Raw genomic sequence first — 20,925 nt, forward strand, 5'->3', positions numbered from 1 at the left:
TAACATCAGAAATTGGGCTGATAGTCCAGATGGACACTTGCTAAGTACACCTGGATAAGTCCTCAAAATTGCAAGCTTTTAAATTGCAATTTTATTTTTTTTTTTATCAGGACATAGTGCCAGCTATTAAACAGAACATGAATGTGAACAGGGAGATACTCAGACATAGGTGCAAGAGAGAAATAGTGTGTTGACACAGACCTTGGTGAGGTTTAAAGAAAGGTCTCAGAGGAAGTATAAAGCTGAATCCTCAAACATGCGCAAATGTGTTTTTGATGGGGGTGAGTGGAGAAGGCCATTATTAGCAAAGGGAACCTCCATGAAAATGATGAGAGCATGGCCAAGCATGGCAGTCGTAGAGGACTGTAAAAGGTGGGGTATGACTGGATTTAGAAACCTAATTCTAAATTAGGATTGTTAGAGGGCAAGACTGGGGAGAAAGTGGGTATTGTAAAAGAGGGCCTTTAAGAATTCAGACTTCATTCTGTGGGCAATCAGGATCCATGAAAATGTTTCAAGCACAGTAAGTCATGTTACCATTTGTCTCTTTTGTTGTTGTTGTTGTTCATTTGATTTTTTTTTTTTTACTTTACTTTTTTAATGAAAGGAACTTTTCAAGATATCCTTCCAGCAAGTGAAATATTGTGTAATCATTGTAAAGATATTACTCTATAGAAAATTATAAATAACAGTTTTAAATTACCTAAGATCCCACAACCTTGCGGAAAAAAAAAACACTGACGTTTCACTGAATATCTCTCAGAATGCATACATACAACTTCAATGAACTGATTAATATTATTTCAGAAATGTTTTAATCAATAATATGTTATGACAACCTTTCCGTATCAATAAATAAAAGCATGCATTAACATTTTAATGATGGCAGAGTTCTCCGTTTTGTGGAGGTAATGCAGTTTATCTACCCAGACTTTATTGATAAAAAAAAAAAGTTTCTCTAATTCCTGACACTTCAACAGTTAGTTAGAACACTGCAACAAAACTCCAAAGTCATCAACAGATTAGAAAACATAACAAACAGATGCTTGAAAATTAAAACAAACAAAACTCACGCCTTTAACCTGCTGCAGAGCAAGAAGAGAAGGGAAGGTCTTGTCCAGTAACTTGGGTAGAAGTTTATTTTTTCAGTAATTCAGTTCTTCATCTCTTTTTTATTGATCATCAACAATGTGTCTGGTCCTGTTCTAATAATGGGATAAAATGACAAGCGAGTAATTGAATGTCACCTTTATTACAACTTACATTATAGTAGAGGAGACAGATGATAAACTAATAAACAAGAGCATATTAGATAGCCAGGAGCTCTATACAAGGAATTAACATAGGGTGGTATACAGAGTAGGAGACTATTTTATGGATTATCTAGGACACCTTCTCCAAGGAGCAGTCATTAAGGCTGAGAAATAAATGACCAAAGGACACAGGCAGGTGACCAACATGAAAGGGAAATTCAGGGAAGAAGCAGCTAGTACAAAGGCCCAAAGTGGGAAGTGAGCTCAGCAAGTTCAAGGCAGAGGAAGATCAAGAGGCCAATGTAGCTTGCAGATATTTAACAAGAAGAAAGGTGGCATGAAGTGAGAAGCACAGATAGGTCAGGAAGCACCTTATAAGCCACATAGGAGATCAGTTGTTACTCTTACTTACAATGAGAGGAGTTTGGAGAACTTCAACCAGAGCAGAAACTGGATCTAAGGGGTTTTTTTTGTTGTTGTTGTTGTTGTTGTTTGTGGTATGTGGGCCTCTCACTGTTGTGGCCTCTCCTGTTGCGGAGCACAGGCTCCGGACGCGCAGGCTCAGCGGCCATGGCTCACGGGCCCAGCCGCTCCGCGGCATGTGGGATCTTCCTGGACCGGGGCACGAACCCGTGTCCCCCGCATCGGCAGGTGGACTCTCAACCACTGCGCCACCAGGGAAGCCCTGGATCTAAGTTTTAAAAGGCTGCTTTGGCTTCTTAAACCATAAGCTCTTAAGGATAAGTTTCTGTCTTCTCTGGCTGTACAGTCACAAGACTTAGAAAATACCTGGTACATAGGAGATGTTACATCAACGTCATGAAGAATCAACAAACGTTAAGTATGGAATCCAACACAGGGAAAACGAGAGTGGAAGCAGGGATTCTTTTATTAATATTTATTTAGCATTTAAAGGTACTATAATAGGTGCTGTGGTCATAGTGATAAATACATGTGTGATTATTTTACTTCAATTGTATGTTGGAGACTTACCTTTGTTGGAAGAAAGGGCATGTCTTTTCTTGACACTCCTGCCTAGGATCTATTCATTTTTGGGTTGGAGACAGACTATATCTGGTAGCCTCTATTATTTTTTTTAAAGGAGAAATCCAGGTCTTCTACTTGACCAGAAAGTCTAAGAAGAAAGGGAGATTTAGGGTAAATGATCAGTTTATATTGGAATCTGTTGGATTCTTAGAATATGTTTGGCTTTGTGGGTGCAAATGAGCAGTGGAAGTTAGACATGGTGATGTGGCAAGAGACTTGGAGATGAGATCATGGCTGTGTAGAGACAAAACAATGCATAGAGAAAAATACAGTGTGTGAAATAATTGTCATCATTTGCCCTCTCTGTCTCAGTCAGATTTATTGCTCCTTTACCAGTTCCTCAGAGAACCATGATAGCTTTTAAAGAATATGCAATTTGTAGTTGGACTGCTTGGTTGAGCATCAAAACAGCATCACCAGTAGGACACTTGTGAGCCAATTTTCCAAACTTTTTGGGCTCCAGTTTCCTCATCAGTAAAATGTGGATAACAGTAACCCCTATTTCGTACAGTTGATTAAATTCTTTAATATACTTCCAGTCCCTGAGCTATATTCAGGACATAATAGATGTTATCTAATATATTTATTATAATCAATTGAAAATATTTATTACAAGGCTGCAATTCCTCTAGACCATCATTCATTGTGATCATCTGTATATTACCAATGGCCACTGCAGTATTGTGTGAAAGGTGTGCTTGATAAAATATTCTTTGTATTTATCTTACTGGGGTCTCTGCTTATCTAAAGTCCAGGACAGCTTTTCATTGTTAAGGACGTTACACACAAAAAGGGCACAGAAGTGTAGATGGCATGCTCTTCTGTCTTGCTTCATATTGTGGATAATGTTGGGATCTAGTACATCATTTCCACAGAATGGTTCACACTGAGATTTAGACAATTTAGCTGAATCATGTGTTATCTGTGAATTCAGGGCTCAAGGGAAGCTCCAAATGCAAAATGTTTTAAAGCAGGGCCCATATACCATCCAGATCAGAGTCCTGTGGATCAGATGCTTATTGGAAATGGGACTCCACCCTCAACCCTCACTGATTCCCAACTTACCGGTGGTGGGTGAGGTGGGAAACAACCTTCATGGAGCTACCTCAACTATGGCTCTCTGTATGTGACATAAAATTCTAGAAACAGAGGAAATCAAGGAGAAAAAAAAGCATATTTTTGCTGATAGAGGAATTACTTCTAGAGGTCATAACATAGGCTGGGTCAGTGAGATCCTGGAATCATTGTTTGTCTTCGTGTAACAGAGTGTTTCTTTTTTGAGAGAACATGGGAAGTAGGAAGCAGACAATGCCTCTCAGTGATCATCTAGGTTGGCAGGGAGCCCCTTCTTCTGGGTGAAACCTCTTTGGAGAGCAGAGAGTCCTCTCTCAGCTTTGACCAACTCACCTATGAGATCGGTCCTGTCTCCACTCTCCTTGAAGAGAGAGCCAATGATTGTTCTGACCTTTGGTCTCTGCCAATTACAGAGGGACGTAATTTAGTTGGATTCAAAAGAAAGACTTTCTTTCTTCTTTTCTATTTTTTTCTCTTTGTGTCATTTCCTGAGTCTCTGCCAAGGAAAACTGGTTCCAACCAATGCCAATGGGAGGCCCGAGATGGAGCCCAGTTCTCTCGAACACTTTGTATCCAAGTGGATTCTTGCTCCAAATCCATATCCAACACTTAGTCAAGTGTGGACTCCTGTAAAAGCCTTGGAAAACAGAAACACGGATCAAACACACCTTCAGTGTGCTGTCATGTTGCACTGAAAATCTATGTGCAACAAGCTAGTCACAGCCACCAGGTCATGTACAGAACACCCCTGAGATTTTTCATGAAGGACCTCCCATTGGGTCCTTCCATTGAGACCCAGCCTCTGAGGGCCTTTTCCACCTTCAGAATGTTCTGGTGTTCTCCCTTGAGAAAGGGCAAGAGCAGCCCCACCAGAGGCCCTTTTCCCTGGCAGCACTCTGTATCAGCAAAGCGTCTCCAGCAAGGATTTCCGTGGGAAGGTCTTCCATCTGGAGCTCGGCAGACAAGGGGAGTTTCCTTTGAGGTTCTGCCACCCTTTCCCCTCAGCTCTCCATAAGGTGTAGCTTGGAGAGGCCCCATCTGATTTTCAGGATGGGGTTGGTGCATTTCATGTAGTCAGAACTGCTCTTCTTAGTTTCCTCAGTGAGTCTGAAAGGGGCAGAGAGAAAGAATGTTGTCTGTTTTACCACCACCTCCCATCTCAGTGTGCAACAGGTCACAAGATGTGACAAGTTCATGCGCTAATTCCTTCCTTTTCAGTTAATAGAATAACACAGATGGGAATACTTATCCTAGAATCAGACATAAACTCGAGCAGCGGTCGAAGGAATATAGAGGAAGCCTGGTCCCTTCTCAGGACTTCACTAAACAGAAATCATTTTCAAAAGCATCTTTACCCTCAGCTGGGTGGCCCTGAGAAGCTATTCTCTGACAGGAAGACACAGGCCTCTGGCATGAGCCCTAGTCTCAATCCACTCATCCCGCAAAAAGCTTACAGCACATTAAAGAAATAGTAACACCTGCCAGGACGTCAACTTCATTGCTTCCCAGCAGTCTTTGGGCAGCAGTGCTGTGGAAGTGGTTCTAAAACCACCCTAGAGATTCTCTGTGAGGTGATAAATGGAACACTAAAGAAAGGATGTTGAGACAGAACTAGCAGAGCCATGAGCAACACCACAGGGATGCCTGTTGTCCATGTTGGATACTGTTCACCTTGAATATTCAGGTACAGAACCAGTTTCAAGTGTTACCAGATTATGACCTAAAATTTGGTTCAAAAGTGACAAAGAACTTTTTGCAATCAAATGGTTAGGGATTTGAAGGCTATGAGATTTCTTCCTGTCTCAGGCTGTCCCTGATGAGCTAGGAGTGTTTGAGCAAATTATACTACTCTTCCTAAGCCTCTATTTCTTCACCTGTGAAAGAAATTAGGTCCATATTTTCTTTTTTACTCAATTGTTGAGGATCAAATAAAATGTCTAGAGCTGTGACTGGGACATTTAAACAGTGGTTTCATTTTTTTGACGTATTTCACATGTGTCAAGCTTTGTGCCCAGCACTTTTATGGGCATATTTCTAACTAACCTTCTCTAAAGTGCTCTGAGGCAAATGCTATTATTACCCCTTCCACCATATTGCAAATGTGGAAACTGAAGTGCAGTGACAAGATCCTACAACTTGCAAGTGGTGAGTCCTGGTTTGAAACCAGCTTTATCTATACATGACATCAGAGTCCAAATTCATAGCCACATCTTAGGTGCTATAAAGGGTATCTGTTATCATCACTCCCATCATTTTCATCACTGCCACTAACCAAACCATGAGGATACTCCATGCCTTGCTAGACAGTTTGTACCCATTATAAGAAGATGATATTAAAGTAGATTATTAAGGGGGAATTCCAAACTTGGAAGAGAACTGAAAATTTTGGAAATCCAGGAAGAAGAGGACACATACTTCTGGGAATTGAAGTGAGATTAGGTTCAAAATGTATCTTCATGGATATCTGTCAATTACTTTCTGCTTGGAACCCCTCCCTCCCTTTCTATGGGAATAGCTTACACTTCCTCCTTAGAAATAGCCCTTCCCCTAGTTCATATATCTGATGGGAAGGACAAGTCATATTTTCCTGTTGCACTAGACCACAAGAGTGGGCTGCCAATCATTAGGCCTTGTCCATAGAGATCAGTACAAGGGAAAGTACAGGGTAAGACTATGATCCAAAAGTGTCAATCAAGATCATTCCAGAAGATTTCATATATTGACACTAGAAGAATGTATCTCTGTCTTCTGACATTGCAAGGCTGGCATGATGTAAATCTGGAACATCTGTAACATTTTTGCTTCTCTCTTATTTAAATAAATGGAGGAAGTGAACAATAGGAGGGAATGCCACCAATACAGGAAGAAGCAAGGGATGTGCAGAGAGGAAGGGGGAGGAAGGGAAAAGGGAGGAGGACAGGGGAGAAAAAGGGAAAGGGAAGGAAGGAAAAGGAGAAAAGGGGAGGGGGAGGAGACTGTTAACTTTCACCTCAGGATCCACTTAGAATTGTGTGTCTAGATCAGTTCTACTCCTGGGTTTCCATGTTGAGTTTCCATTATTTACACATAAGAATACTGGTTTCCAGAGTATTCACTGGCTTTGTCAACACTGAGGTCACCATGAGCTTGGTAAGAGTAGTTTCTAGAAGCCCCTAGCCATAAAATGCACTCTGAAAATTCCATGTAGTTCAAATAGCTCAAATTCACTCACCCCTCATGAAACTAATAGTTGAGGGTAGGTCGCTAAAGTCTTTCTGGGAACCTGAGGATCTTCAGTAATTCAGAATAAAGATGTTCCTCTGCATGACGGAGGTTGTATTTGATTGTAATATGTAAAATGTCAACAATTTTTTTTTTTTTTTTTTTGCAGTACACGGGCCTCTCACTGTTGTGGCGTCTCCCGTTGCGGAGCACAGGCCCCGGACGCGCAGGCTCAGCGGCCATGGCTCACGGGCCCAGCCGCTCCGCGGCATGTGGGATCTTCCCGGACCGGGGCACGAACCCGTGTCCCCTGCATCGGCAGGCGGACTCTCAACCACTGCACCACCAGGGAAGCCCAAATGTCAACAAAATTTGACAAAATGTCTCAGACTTAACTCTCAGAATAAGTTACAAAATCTAGCAAAATATGTAAAGTGTCTAATTTGTCCACTAAATACACAATTGCACACCTACGTTATTATCACTTCTCCCTGCTGCTTTCTGCCTTGTTAGTAACAGGTTCACATCTCTCACAGACCCTACTCCTGAGATGGAAGAGGTAATGATGATCTGGTGGGTCTTCTCTGACCTCAGGATATACCTAGCAACAAGGATAGCCAAGCAGATCTCATGGCTTTAATGGTGACAGTCTCTCTTTAGCTGCTTTGATTAACGAAGGGAAGCAGCACATTGCTGGAGGTTTAGGGAATTTTATAGTTGAAGTTGTTTGTGTGCCCTTCTTACTTTCATATCCTCTAAGCAGCCTGTTCTGCTGGGTTTCTCTGTCTCTCCCTCCCTTCTTCTCTTCCTCCTCCCTCCTCCCCTCCTCCTTCTTCATTTTCTCTCTCTCTCTCTCACACATACACGTTTGTGCCCTAGTTCTAGACAATGGGGACAAGACCAATGAATAAGACTGAATAAGATACAACTTTCTGCCTCAAAAAGATCACAGACTGAGAGCAGTTTATGATCACTATTTCTTTACCTTGCAGCCAAGGAGGTGGAGTTGAGACCCACGCCAGGGTGCAGAGCTGGCTTCTCAGCCTGGGAGAGGTGACATTAAAGGGTATCTGTGCCTCACATGGTGCCCAGATGCCTCCCTTTGTACCCTGTGAGCCAGTGAAGAACGAACTATCTTCCTATAAAAGTGAGAGCCTTAATGCCTGGCAGACCCTGGATGTAAATTTCAAACGATATGATTTAAGTAAAACTTATTTAAAGTGAAAGTTGTGGTCACACTGAAGATACAATCCGTCTTTGTTTTTTGCCTTACAAAACTTTATATGGAATTCCTTTCTTTCTTATTCTTGATGCCCATTGGGCATAAGTATCCTTTTGGCTGACTCAGAACATTCATGGGGAAAATCAGAACCAGGACCTCATCTCTCCTCCTGAAAATGGTTTCTCATTTGCAAATAAACCTCCTGGTAAAATGTTTACAAGTGTGATATTTCACACATGGAGGAAAATATCATATTAACTGCGAGAAAAGGAGAATCTGCCAACTCATTCAAGCAGCATCCCTCATACTTCTGGGATCAGAAGTATGAAATGCATGCGTCCAGACGGCGGGGGGATTGAGTACAATGAGGGGCTCCAGGAAAAATTACAGCAAGGAAGAGCTGGGTGAGCCTCAGTCTTTCATGGAAGATGTTTATTCATAAATTGCCCTTTTTGAATCCAAAGGTAGTTTTCCCCTCCTGACCATCTAGAGAAAATAAATTAACGTTCACTTAGCACCTACTGGGTTTTGCAGGACAGAGACACAGAGAGAGAGAATACTCATTATTTACAGCATCCCATATGAGAGTCTACAGTTCAGATTCCCTTGGCAAATCTGTTGTTGACATTTCATCTCTATGAAGGGATTTTCCTTAATAAGCGTTTCCCAAGTCTTTTTCAGTCTCTGTTTTCTTAATTTCCTAATTTTACAAATTGCCCATGAAGGACCAGGACTGAGAGGACAAAACCAACAGAGTGAGGCCGTATGAGTTTTGTTTGCCAAGACTCAAGAGGGTCTTGCTCTTACTGGAGCCTCAAGTTCAACAACAGTCTTAGTAACAAAACACAAACAGTTCCCTTGAGGCTCATTTGAAGGGGGAGGGGAGGGTGTGGGAGCAAATGGCTTTTCTTCTAATAGGACTGAAAGTAAAATTCAAATGAAGTCAATTAAATCTACGAATAAAGTAATTTTCACAGGACTTGCCCAGCAGAGAGGAGAAGTCATATTGAAGATGCCTCACAAGAAACTTGGAAATATTTCCAACTGGACTCATCAGACCACGCAAAGGCATTTTGGAATCCTAAGACTGGAAAGAATAGCAAAAGGCTATTATATATAAATGTTCTGTCCTAGTGTGTCTGGGGGCTGTAGAAACTCCTGCACTTATTCATTGGTGAACTGGTCCAGGAGGCCAAGAGAGGCAGCATGGCAGGGGTTGCATGGCAGACTGGGAGAGAAATGGAGATGGAGTATCAGGAAGGTGGAACCAAAGTGGTCTCTGTTGTAGCCTTTGGGGTACAGGGAGACAATAAAATATTCAGTTCAACCAGAGACATGAGGGAGCTTGTTCAATCCTGGCCAGTAACCAGGAGCCAAGGTGAGCTGGGAGGAGGGAACTTCAATTTGGGTTGAAAGGGCTAGACCTTGGGAGTATAGAGGGAAGACAACAGGAACCCCAGCTGCTACTGGGTCAAGTGGGGCACACCATATGATCTGAGTCAGGGAAAGCAGAAACAATTCCAGCAGAAGTTTCCAAAAGGAGGCAGCTGAATCGGGGGCTATGACATAGAGAACACAATAGATGATTCATGAGCATTTTCTGATTGCCTACTATGTACCAACACTGTGCTGGGGATATGATGTGATAAAACAGTCAAGATGGGGAGAGAGACAAGACAAGCAACAGTTCCAAAATAATGTAATGATAACATGAAAGAGAAGTGTAGAGAATGCTGAGTGCAGGTTTAGTTATACTGTGTTAGTGTGAAAGGTCTCTTTCCTACACCTTTGACCCCAGTTCAGGCCACCATCACTTCTTACCTGGGCACTGCAATTATTCTGTGCTGGTCTCTTCACATGCACTCATTCACCTTTCCAACACACCTGATCATATTGCACACCTACCTAAATGTCTTTCATGTCATGTCACTACAATGTCAGTACAACCAACATTCTTTGATATGACCAGCATGGCTCTGCTACACCTGACTCTCTCTCCAAATCCATCCCATTCTATTCTGCCATGCCATCTGAAACAAGGACACACTGAGTTCAAGATGCCTGTAGGACACCCAGGCAAAAATGTGTAGAAAAACGTTAGGTATATAAAAGAGAAAAGTCAGGGTGAGGATAGAAAAGAAGTTACGTGTTCTTTCTGAAATCCAAGTTCTTGGTGACTCTGAGGACATGGGGTAGGCAGAATTCTGTGGTGTACCCCCAAGATCTCTGGCCCCTGGTTTTCAATGCACATACTGCAAGTTATTAAATCAAGCACTAATTTTGGTGTGCTGTGAAGGGATTTTGCAGATGTAATCAAGGTCCCAAATCAACCGATCAGGAAGTTATCCAGTGAGACTGACCTAGTCACATGAACCTTTTAAAAGCAGAGTGTTTCCTCCAGCATCAAAGATGAGGAAGTCAGAGGTTTGAAATACAAGGATTCAATGTATCATTGCTGGCTTAAAGATGGTGGGTGACATGGGCAGCTTCTAGGAGCTGAGAATGGCCTCTGGCTGACAGCCAGCAAGGAAGCAGGGATTTCAGTCCAACAACCACAAGGAAACAAATTCTACCAGCAGCTGATGAGCTTGGAAGAGGACTCTGAACATCAAATGAGGAGAGCAGCCCTGCTGTTCCCTCGACTTCAGTTTTATGAGATCCTGAGCAGAGAATCCAGTCTTGTGCACCCAGACTTCTGACCTATAGAAAGTGTGAGCTCATAAATGTGTGTCGTTTTCAGCTGCTACACAGAAATAGAAAACAAATACTTGAGGCAAAAAGAAAATTCAGCTTTCAAAAGACCTAGGTATGGAGACTTCCTTGGTGGTCCAATGGTTAAGACTCCACGCTTCCAATGCAGGGGGCAAGGGTTCGATCCCTGGTCGGGGAACTAAGATCCCACATGCCACGTGGCATGCACCAAAAAAAAAAGGCTTAGGTATATAAGACTTAAGGAAGCATCGTCTCTATCATTTACCAAGGCCCTACCATGAAGTTTTTAATCCAGACCACTGCCTAAAGCATTAAGGGGATGCATATCACCTATGCCTTTTGAAATAGGGTAGTGATTGTTTCTACCCTCAGTGACAACTTGCAGTTAATTGTCTAATTTCTTAAAATATTGATACATGAGTTCTCCTTGACTCCAGAATAGGAATGGCAGATTATCTTTCTGAACAGCTAGGATTGGTTAAAAAGTAGGAATGGGCTGAAAGCTAGTGTTAGAGGCATGGGTACTTCTTCCCTATGGAATAAGTAAATGATTAACTTCCTCATTTCTAAGGTCACTTCCAGATCATGAATTCTACAAGCCTGTGAAATGAATTTGAAAATACTGGCATACACAAAGGCCCAAAGTGCTCTTAGAGTGAGAGCCAGAGGGGCATCCATGGCTATCTCTTAGCAGTTGGCACACAAGGGAGGCCCACATTCTCTATTGGAAGGGAACTGGGCTAATGTTGACATTTGACCTGTGGCATTGTTCTCCAAATATACACAGCCTGAGTCAAGGCAACTCCTTGCCAAAGGAGAATTGCTGGCCCCTTGCCCAATCACCAGGACCTGCTTATTTTAGAGAAATTTATTATCATAAAATAGAGACAAATTGTAAAACTCAGACTTCAGTGTTGAAAAATTAATTAGGTCTTTGGCCCTCTCTTCTCAGCATTTGTAAAGTATTTCCTTGTAGACTTAGCCGGTTCAGTGATGGGGTTAAACATGTGTACCCTGGAGATTAGCACTCTTGTTGGAGCTTTTTCAAGAGGGAAACTGTTAGAACCAGGAGCCCACTTAGTATTTCCAAAAAACGTATCAGGAGAAGGCAATTAAATCAGGTTGGTGGTTGTCAGGAAAGGCTTCCTGTTGGAGTACTGAATGATTCATATGCCAGGCTGGGAGAGGTAGGATAGTCTAGTCAGAGGATCTTAAAAAGTATAAAGATGATGGCATGAATGAGCATGGTGGATTCAAGAAACTGAAAGTTAGACTTAGCACGTGTGGAGTAAAAAATCTAGCCAGTGGCAGGAAGTGAGGATACGACTCTAAAGTTGAAAATGGAAAAATAGGTCTGAGTCAGAGGAGTAGTAGCCTTGAGGCCTTTCTAAGAGGTCTGGGCTCTAACCCATAAGTACGTTTGAGCTTTTACTGAGGACATGGCATGATCACTCTCATTTGAGAATGGTATCTCTGAGGGTGGCAGTGTGTAGAATAAATCAGAAAATCTAGGATGATACCCCATAGTTTGGCTTTGCCAATGTCATGAACTGAAGAAAGTGTTGAAGTCAGAGTTGGGCGATACATTTAGGTAGCTTTTAGATGTTGAATTCTAATTGCCTGCATTACACGTGTGACTATGTTCTGTTTCTGTTACTCAGAACCTGGCCTATAATTAGAGGTTCAGACTGGAGAGCTGCCACACTTGACACTGTGGGATCATGAGCCTGCCTATGGGAGCAGCTAGCAGGGTTATCACCTTGGAAATCAGGATACCTCTTTCATTCATGGTGTATTGGCCAATCACTCTTGAATTTTTGTTAATAAAGTCATTCACTCATTCATTCATCAATCATCAAAAGATCATCAAAAGTTTAATGATATTCTACTGTGACGGGCACTGTTCCAAGAATCAAGGGTACTGTACAGGCAAGATGGACAAAGTCCCCAGTCTCATAGAGAGTCCATCTTCAAAAAGATGGAGACAATGAACAAAGTGTTGAATAAACAAATGTCAGAAAGTGTAAGTGCTATGAAGAACAGTAAAACACATTAAGGAGATCAAACATTGTTGAGATGATGGCAGTTCTATTTTAGATAGATTGTCCAGGGAAATTTTCCATGAGGAGATGACATTTGGGCAAAGACCTGCATGAGTCAAGGAGTGAGCCAAGTCAAGGTCTAAAGGAAAAGAGAGCAAGGTATAAAATATCTGAGCCAGGAATGAGACATTCAAGGGGAGGAGAGAAGGTTTAGTGTGGCCAGAACCAAGTGAATGAGAGGCAGAGGAGAGTACAAGATGAGAATTAGGCAGGCAAAGGGCTTGGGGCCAGGGCTAGTGAGTTTAGGTAGCATGGGAAATCATTGGAAGGTTCCAAACAAGCCAGTGATGACATCTTATGTGTATTGGAAACAATTTTATTGGTATCCATGGTGAAAGGTAACTGAGCTGAAAGATTGAGGTTGTATTGTTATTATTGTTATTGTTATTATTATTCACTCATTCAATCACTGATTTGGATGTTTTAGAAACATGTTCTGAATGCTTTCTCTATGCCAAGCATTGCAGTAAATATTGGGGGCACAGAAACTAGTGAGAAGTGATACCTTCCTTCAGTAGTTTGCTGTGTTACAAGTCTATGTGCATATATTACACTCAACACAGACATTTCCACGATGTACTTCCCACCCCACACTTACACCTCAGGTACAGGAGGTAGAATTATTTAAATGCCATAGGTCCTGGCATGATTTTATTATCTGTGCAAGACCCCTCACTTGATTTACTTATTTTTTCCTTGGTTTTATTCCCACTCCTCACTCTCATTCCCCTCCCCCTATGTCCTTCCAGTACATATTTTTGTTTTTATAAATTCTTTAAAAATGTGTGTTCCAGTTCTGTAACAACTTTTTGTCTTCTAAAGTACACACGCCAGGATAGTAGAGAGTATCATGCATTAGATAATTGTGTGGAGGCCAAGAATCTGTATTTTAGATGAAAAAACAAACAAACAAAACAAAACATATCCCCAGGTATGGCTAAGACCTATCCCAGTTTAGAACTTTTCAAAATGGGGCAAGTTAAAGTCTACTGGTATGTCAATAAACTTCTAGAGGAGAAAAAGCCCCAACTCGGAGTATTTGCTGATTTTCATGGTGTAAATAGTCCCACCTTGACCAGTTTCAATCTCTGATTCAACAACCAGGTTACAAGTCCAGAGTATTTAACAGTTGACTGGAACCATTTCCAGCAAACCTTTGTTCATGTCCTCAATTCCACCTGAACAAGTACATGATGAGGTCATTGCTCTGCTAATGAAAATGGACCATCCCAGTGCAATGTGTCCTTCCTCCCATGTAACAGGAACTCCAGTGTCCTTACTTAAGGAGCAAGTTAGATGCGTGTTCCAGAAACCTTGAGAAGTCCAGATGAAGATGAACGACAAGACTGTTTTTCTTTTCAGGGATAGATTAAGAAAGTTCATTATTGGGTCAGCTGTGGACCCTATTGTTGGAGTCGCTTGTGTGCACAGGGTATGAACCGACTATTTAATCCTGATGTTATGAACAATGTCTCAGCCAAATTAGAGGGATGGCCTGTTACCATTCTAAGTATTGCCTCAGAAATGTTTACAATCCTTGGGTTACAGTGTTTACTGGAGCTGACATCTGCTATGGGTGACTGAAGAGTGTGGTTGGACAGAAAGTGGATCTTGAGAATATAGAGGATGCTTAAATTTAGAAAGTCCATAAAGCAGAAGCTGAGTCATTTCTAGAAGGTCCAAACGTGGTTTTTTGGGGCTTTTTAAAATTATTTATTAAAAAAAATTTTTTTTGGCTGCATTAGGTCTTCATTGCTATGCGCAGGCTTTCTCTAGTTGTGGCGAGTGGGGGTTACTCTTCGTTGTGGTGCACAGACTTCTCATGGTTGTGGCTTCTTTGGTTGCAGAGCATGGGCTCTAGGTGTGCGGGCTTCAGTAGTTGCAGCACGTGGGCTCAGTAGTCGCAGCATGCGGGCCCTAGAGTGTCCAGGTTTCAGCAGTTGCAGCTCTTGGGCTCAGTAGTTGTGGCTCACAGGCTCTAGAGTGCAAGCTCAGTAGTTGTGGTGCACGGGCTTAGTTGCTCTGCAGCATGTGGCATCTTCCTGAACCAGGGATCAAACTCGTGTCCCCTGCATCGGCAGGCGGACTCTCAACAACTGCGTCACCAGGTAAGTCTCAAGGTGGCTTATTTTAATTATGCAATTTCCATAGGAGTTCTGGCATCTTAAAAAGATAAGTATTCTTGGGCTTCCCTGGTGGTGCAGTGGTTGAGAATCCTCCTGCCGATGCAGGGGACACGGGTTCGTGCCCCGGTCCGGGAAGATCCCACATGTCGCGGAGTGGCTGGGCCCGTGAGCCATGGATGCTGAGCCTGCGTGTCCGGAGCCTGTGCTCCGCAGCAGGAGACGCCACAACAGTTAGAGGTCCGCGTACCGCAAAAAAAAAAAAAAAAAAAGATAAGTATTCTTATCCCTTTGAAATAAATGATGAAATGTAACTGCTGGAAAGTGGAAGTAACAGTGATAATAATGCTATGGACTAAGTTGGGTCTCCCCAAAATTAGCTTTTGAAGTCCTAAGCCCTAATGTATTTGGGGATGAGAACTTTGGGAGGCAATAAGGGTTAGATGAGGATGGAGCCCTGACCCAATGGGATTAATGCTCTTACAGGAAAAGGCATCAGAGAGCTTGTTCACCCTCTCTCTGCCATATGAGGACTCAGCAGAACGTAGTCATCTGCAAGCCAGGAAGAGAATTCTTACCAGACATTTAAACCTGCTGGACTTTGATCTTGGACTTTCCAGCCTCCAGAACTTGGAGAGAATAAATTTCTGTTGTTTGAACAACATAGGCTAAGGTATTTTGTTATGACAGCCTGAGCAGACTAATACAAATAATCATCATTGCCACCACCATCATCATCATCATCATCTAAGTGTTTTACATGTATACTCTCTTATAATCCTCACAATAATCTGAAAAATTGATTTAAGTATTTTCCTCTTCTCATAAATGAGAAAATAGGACTCAGACAAGTTAAGGAACACATACAAGGCCATAATAGATGGCAAATAGCAGCTGGGGTCCTAACCCCAACTATGGGTGCCCAAAGCTCCCATTCTTCACTGCCATACCATACTGCTTCCCAATGGCCACCATGGTGTCTGTCATATAGTGGGTGCTAAAAATACATTTTTGGAATGATTGAAAATGGATGAATTATGGTTAGGCTACCAAGAAAAGAAACTGAGTTGGAACACACAGCTTTTTGGAGATTCTCATGTAGTGAAAGACCATGCATGTGAAGTCACAGTAAAATTTTTTGCTATGAAACTTGAAATTTTAGTTCTTTCTTGGAAATCTGAAAAATAAAATGGAGTGTAAGCCTAAGGTAATTGTCCTTTTATACTGTTATACTTGTCATGGTGCCAGTATCCACATATTTCCCCGAGGGATGAAATTAAAATGCCAAATTTTCATGATTGTAAGATGATTACAGAATAAATGCTGAGGGAAGAATCACAGAGTAGAAAGAAGTCTGTATGAATGCCTTCCCAACTGGTTAAAGGCAAGCTTGAGGCTTTGCATTAGTTACAGGGGACTTGCTCCGTATGGGTTTTCTTCATATTCCTGCTCTATGAACCATTTATCTCCTGGTTATCCTACAGCCTCTGATTGGTTGTGACATGTGTCTTTAGGAAGGAATGCTTGTGCATGCATTAATACCTTTCATAAGGCAGTTTATTCCAGTCACACTGAAAATTTTAGGAAAGTTTCACACTGAAGATAACTTTGGTAAAATATATAAGGATTCTGAAAAAACTACCAAAACCTCTTCCCAGTGATTAGAAAGAGTTCTCACAAGAAAACTTTGGACAGAGTGTGAAAAATGAGGCTTACATTATACTTATAAACATCATTGTTATATGAAATTTAACCTGCCAACTTATTTAGTTGTTCATGACATGTAAAAGAGAAAGCAACAATGGAGGAGAAAACTGGGTTCTGATTGCCTCAGTTTAGCCCAGAGAATTTTTTTTTTTATGTAAAAAAATAAAAGCTACAGAGAGAGAATTGCCGACATAGAATCTTTCTCTTGCTCTTTCGTTTCCCTTTTCAGAGAGATTCAGCCAGATCTGCGAGGAGAGTTGTAAAAAGCCAGCAGGAGATATCCAGGGCTCACTCCTGGAGCTGCCTTTGATTTTACCTTTGCTGACTGCAGAGCATATTCTGATGGAGTTCTGTGTTAGTTCTCCCTCTGGGGCTGGTGGGAGGGGACACGTCCATTTGTCCTGTTTTACAAGTGCAATGCCTTTCCCTCTTAAAAGGAAGAGCTTGCCACATGCCATGTACCCCACCATTAGTCAAGCAGTAGAAAGAACTCAATACAAGCTAAGAAGTACAATGCCCAAAGGGACACCATCAATCCTTTATTACCACAACTTCCTCATTCTTGAGTTGTTGATATTGATTTATCTTTGGCCCAGGTAGAGTGACTGAGAGTAATTTTCTCAGCAAGACAACACAGATTGCCTCAGTTCTGAGCCCATGCCTGTCCGAGAACGTTTTCCGTCTGCTCTCACTGATTGGTTACGGGATATTTTGGCCAGTATATTTCCCCCTCAGAACTCAGTAGTTTCTATTGATTCATACACTCAAGTGGCAGATATCAAAATATGAAGCTACCGTGATTTGGTGTCTATTTAAATCAACCTACCTTTTCTTCACACTTCCTTTTAGGATGTATACTTCATATTTAAATTGTATGCTACCTGCGTAAGTCTTGGATTTTATTCTATTTTTATTAATTTTGCCAAGGATGATGCATTATTTTAGTCAGCAGATTATTTTCTTTTACTCAAGAATATTCTTTATTTCTTTAATTATTATTTCCAGTCAATCTTTTCTATCCTTCTCTGAGATACTTCTGTTGTATGTGTGTGGGTATATATTCCTTTAGGCTTCTTTTTTTTCTTCTAAGTTTCAAAGTTGTTTTCCCCTTTTCTCTCTTGTGATATACATTATCTTTAGCGTAAAATCTGTTACATGCCACTTTCCTCATGGGTCCTTAATGTAAAAGTTAAGGAAATAATGCATCTTTTAATTCCCCCCTTATCTATCTTTCCTGCCTTTCTTTGCTTCGCTTAATGTTCTTATTTTGATTTCATAAATTTCACATGTCTTATAGAACCTTATCCAGAAATGTTCTAAAATTTCTATTTTGGAGAGTTTTTCTCTAATTCCTGGGACCAGTAAAATGTGGAGGTTTGTTCTTGATCCCATCTGGAGAGCCTTTTTTCCAAGCTTGGATTTGCTTTCACAAGAGACTGGAAGGGAAAGTTTACCTCTTTCCCATGTCTTTATCTCTGGTATATTTCCCCCTCGGCTCTTTCTTAATACTTGCACAATTCCTGAGTTTTTATATAACCAATAAAATGTTGTTAGCATAAAGAAGGCAAAGACCCAAATCTTTCCTCTGAGGGTTTTTTTTTTTTTTTGGTTTATTTTCTAGTTGGAAATATAATCTTGGACTAACTTCAAAGGAATTTACTAACTAGAAGAAGCCCTGTATTCCAGGGTCTGAACCCCAGAAATAATTTTCCAGAGAAGAAAGTTTTTCTAAATAGCAAGACATTCAGCCACTGAGTGTGTCCACCTATCACTATGGGCATAAACTCTGCCTCATTAAAAAATAAAAGTTCCTTCTCTTGAGTTGCACCTCTTAGTCTACACCACTGTGTCGACTGATGTACAATGCAAGAAAGAGATTATTAAGCATTTGTCCATGCGTCTGTCTTGTCCCATGATGATCTGCATCATTGCATGTGTACTAGATAGAAACAGCAAATTAGAATGTAGTTTTAATAACTATATGACTTACAGTGGTATTTGCCTTCTTCATTTTATTCAGGTAATGACTCCAGGATGCTCTTTTTCCTTTTGTCTGAATATTTGGAAATGTAGTCACACCATCCTTCACCTCCAAGTTTGATCAGCTGTTTCATGTCTCTCATCACACTCCACCCCATGCATGGTAAACATTAATCTCATAATAAAAAACCTATTATATTTTAAAATGCATTTTTACAGCCATCAGCACCTTTTTTTTTTTTTTTCCTGAGGGCCTACTTTGTGCAAAACTTGAGAATTTAGGTCTTTGACTTCCAACCAAGAAAGTTTTCAGTTTAGAGAGAAGTTAGGCATCACCATGTTTCCTCTTTCTGGAAAATGAGGTGTTGTTTGGTCAGAGATTTTTAAATTGATCTAAACTTTATGTAGTTTTTAAAGACTCAGTGGCAAAGAGAACATATGAATGCCTGTCTTGGGAAGCTTGATGTCCTAGAGAAAATCCTTCCTTCTCTCTTGCTGCAATCCAAGGTAGGATATATTGATGGCCAGAGAGGATCTGGCTGCAGCCCAAAACCTCTCTTCTGATTTGAAAGCAGAGAGTTCACAGTCACCTTCCAATGGCCCATCCAACAATGATGAGACCATGGCTGACGGGAATTATCTCAAATGTGTCAGGAATGAACACACACTTGCTAATGGCCTATTTCCTTCCCCACAGGCATCCCTGCAGAGGAAGAAGGCAAGGGAGAGCGAGACCCTTGGCTCAGCTTATGCCTTTTCTCCTCTTTCCTTTCCCAAACACCCTCTCCTCTCACCCCAGGATCATGCTTGATTCTTGAATTCCCATCAGGTTTCAGGGGAAGGGGAAATACTATTTCTTGCACTTTTTGCTGGCCAAGAAATTGATGCTATCTTTCTCCCATTGTTCTGCTCACCATCCGGTTTGGACCTGACTGAAGGCGGGAATGAAGGTGTGCATCCAGCTGTGGCCCATGTCCTTTGAACAACTCAGTCTTTGCACAGACACACCAATTCAGAGACTGTTCCCATTTACTTGAAATATTGGTAGCAAACTCAGCACATTACCCAAATGAGAGTCACTGAATATGTTCAAAGAGCTATAAAAAGAAGATATAAGAAAACAAAGTCCTCAGTATCTTGATTAAACTTTCAGATAGCTATAGACATGGAGGAAATCAGCAGAAAGAGAAACATGCTCCAAGAAACCGTTTCTCCAGTGACAATGACTTTGCCACAGCATGTATGTAGTATCTACACACCACAGTTAAACCATCAGGTCATTGGCATACAGTAGGTGCTCAATAAATATTTGTGAGTGTCAGAATCATATTCTGGTATACTTGCCTTTCTAGGTAACTGGATCTAAAGGAGAAGTAATTAAGTGCGTCTAGCCTAGAGCTGAGGGGGTAAACTGTAGTTTTTAGATTACGGGAGAATTTTTAAAAATACTTTTAATTTTGGAGTTATTTTAGATTGATAAAAACAATAGGAAAGATAGTACAGAGAGTTTCCCCACACCTATCAGTTTGAGTTTTCCCTAAAGTTACCGTCATATATTACCATTGTATATTTGTCAAAACTGAGAAACCAACATTGGTGCTTTACTGTAATTCCAGACTTTATTTGAAGTTCACAAGTTTTTCTATTAATATCCTTTTCTGTTGTTTTGGGATCAAATCCAGCACATCACATTTCATTTTATCATTATGTCTCTTAAGTGTACTGCGGTTTGTGACAGTTTCTTAATTTTCCCTTGTTTTTCATGATCTTACTATTTTGAGGAATACTTGTAAGGTATTTTATAGGTTGTCCCTCAGCTTGAGTTTGCCTGTTTCCTTATGGTTATGGATTTTTGGAAAGACTCCCATAAGGGATATGTGATATCCACATGGCATTATTGATGATGTTAAACTTCATCACTTGATTAACCTTCATCACTTGGTTAGGGTAGTGCCAACTTTCTCCACCATTAAGTTATTATTTTTTCCCTTTTATGGGAGGATTTTTAGTTGTGATTTATTATAATTTCATTTTGCAAAGCTTTGTGTAGAAGTCAGGAGATGACTCTTGATTGTAAAATGAAGGAAAAGTAGTTCAGTCAGTAACAGGAATATCTTGCTGGAATCCTGGGGGAAGTTTAATCAGTAATTGACTTGTTGGAACAAAATAATGAAACCTTTGAAGAGCTGGAAGGAGATTAGACTTGGAGCTGTGAGTCTGATACCTGACTGAGCTCTTTTCACAGGTACAGGGTCTGAGCACTGTCTCCTGTGTGTACTGGGGTCAGCAGAGAAATCCAGCCTCACCTGGACTCCCTCCATTCTGTTCTCATAACCTTTCTAAGAGTCCTCTCTAACTCTCGCCCTCTCCCCTCCTACACAAAAGCCCCCACCCAATTGGGTACTGGCCTCTGGCATGCCCAATCAGTCACTACTATGTCTAGTTCCTAAGCTAAATACAAGACAGAAGTGGGGAGGGGACAGATGCTGAGATTGTGGAAGGGA

This window comes from Globicephala melas, chromosome 15, assembly GCF_963455315.2.
Source record: "Globicephala melas chromosome 15, mGloMel1.2, whole genome shotgun sequence".
NCBI classification, from domain to species: domain Eukaryota; kingdom Metazoa; phylum Chordata; class Mammalia; order Artiodactyla; family Delphinidae; genus Globicephala; species Globicephala melas.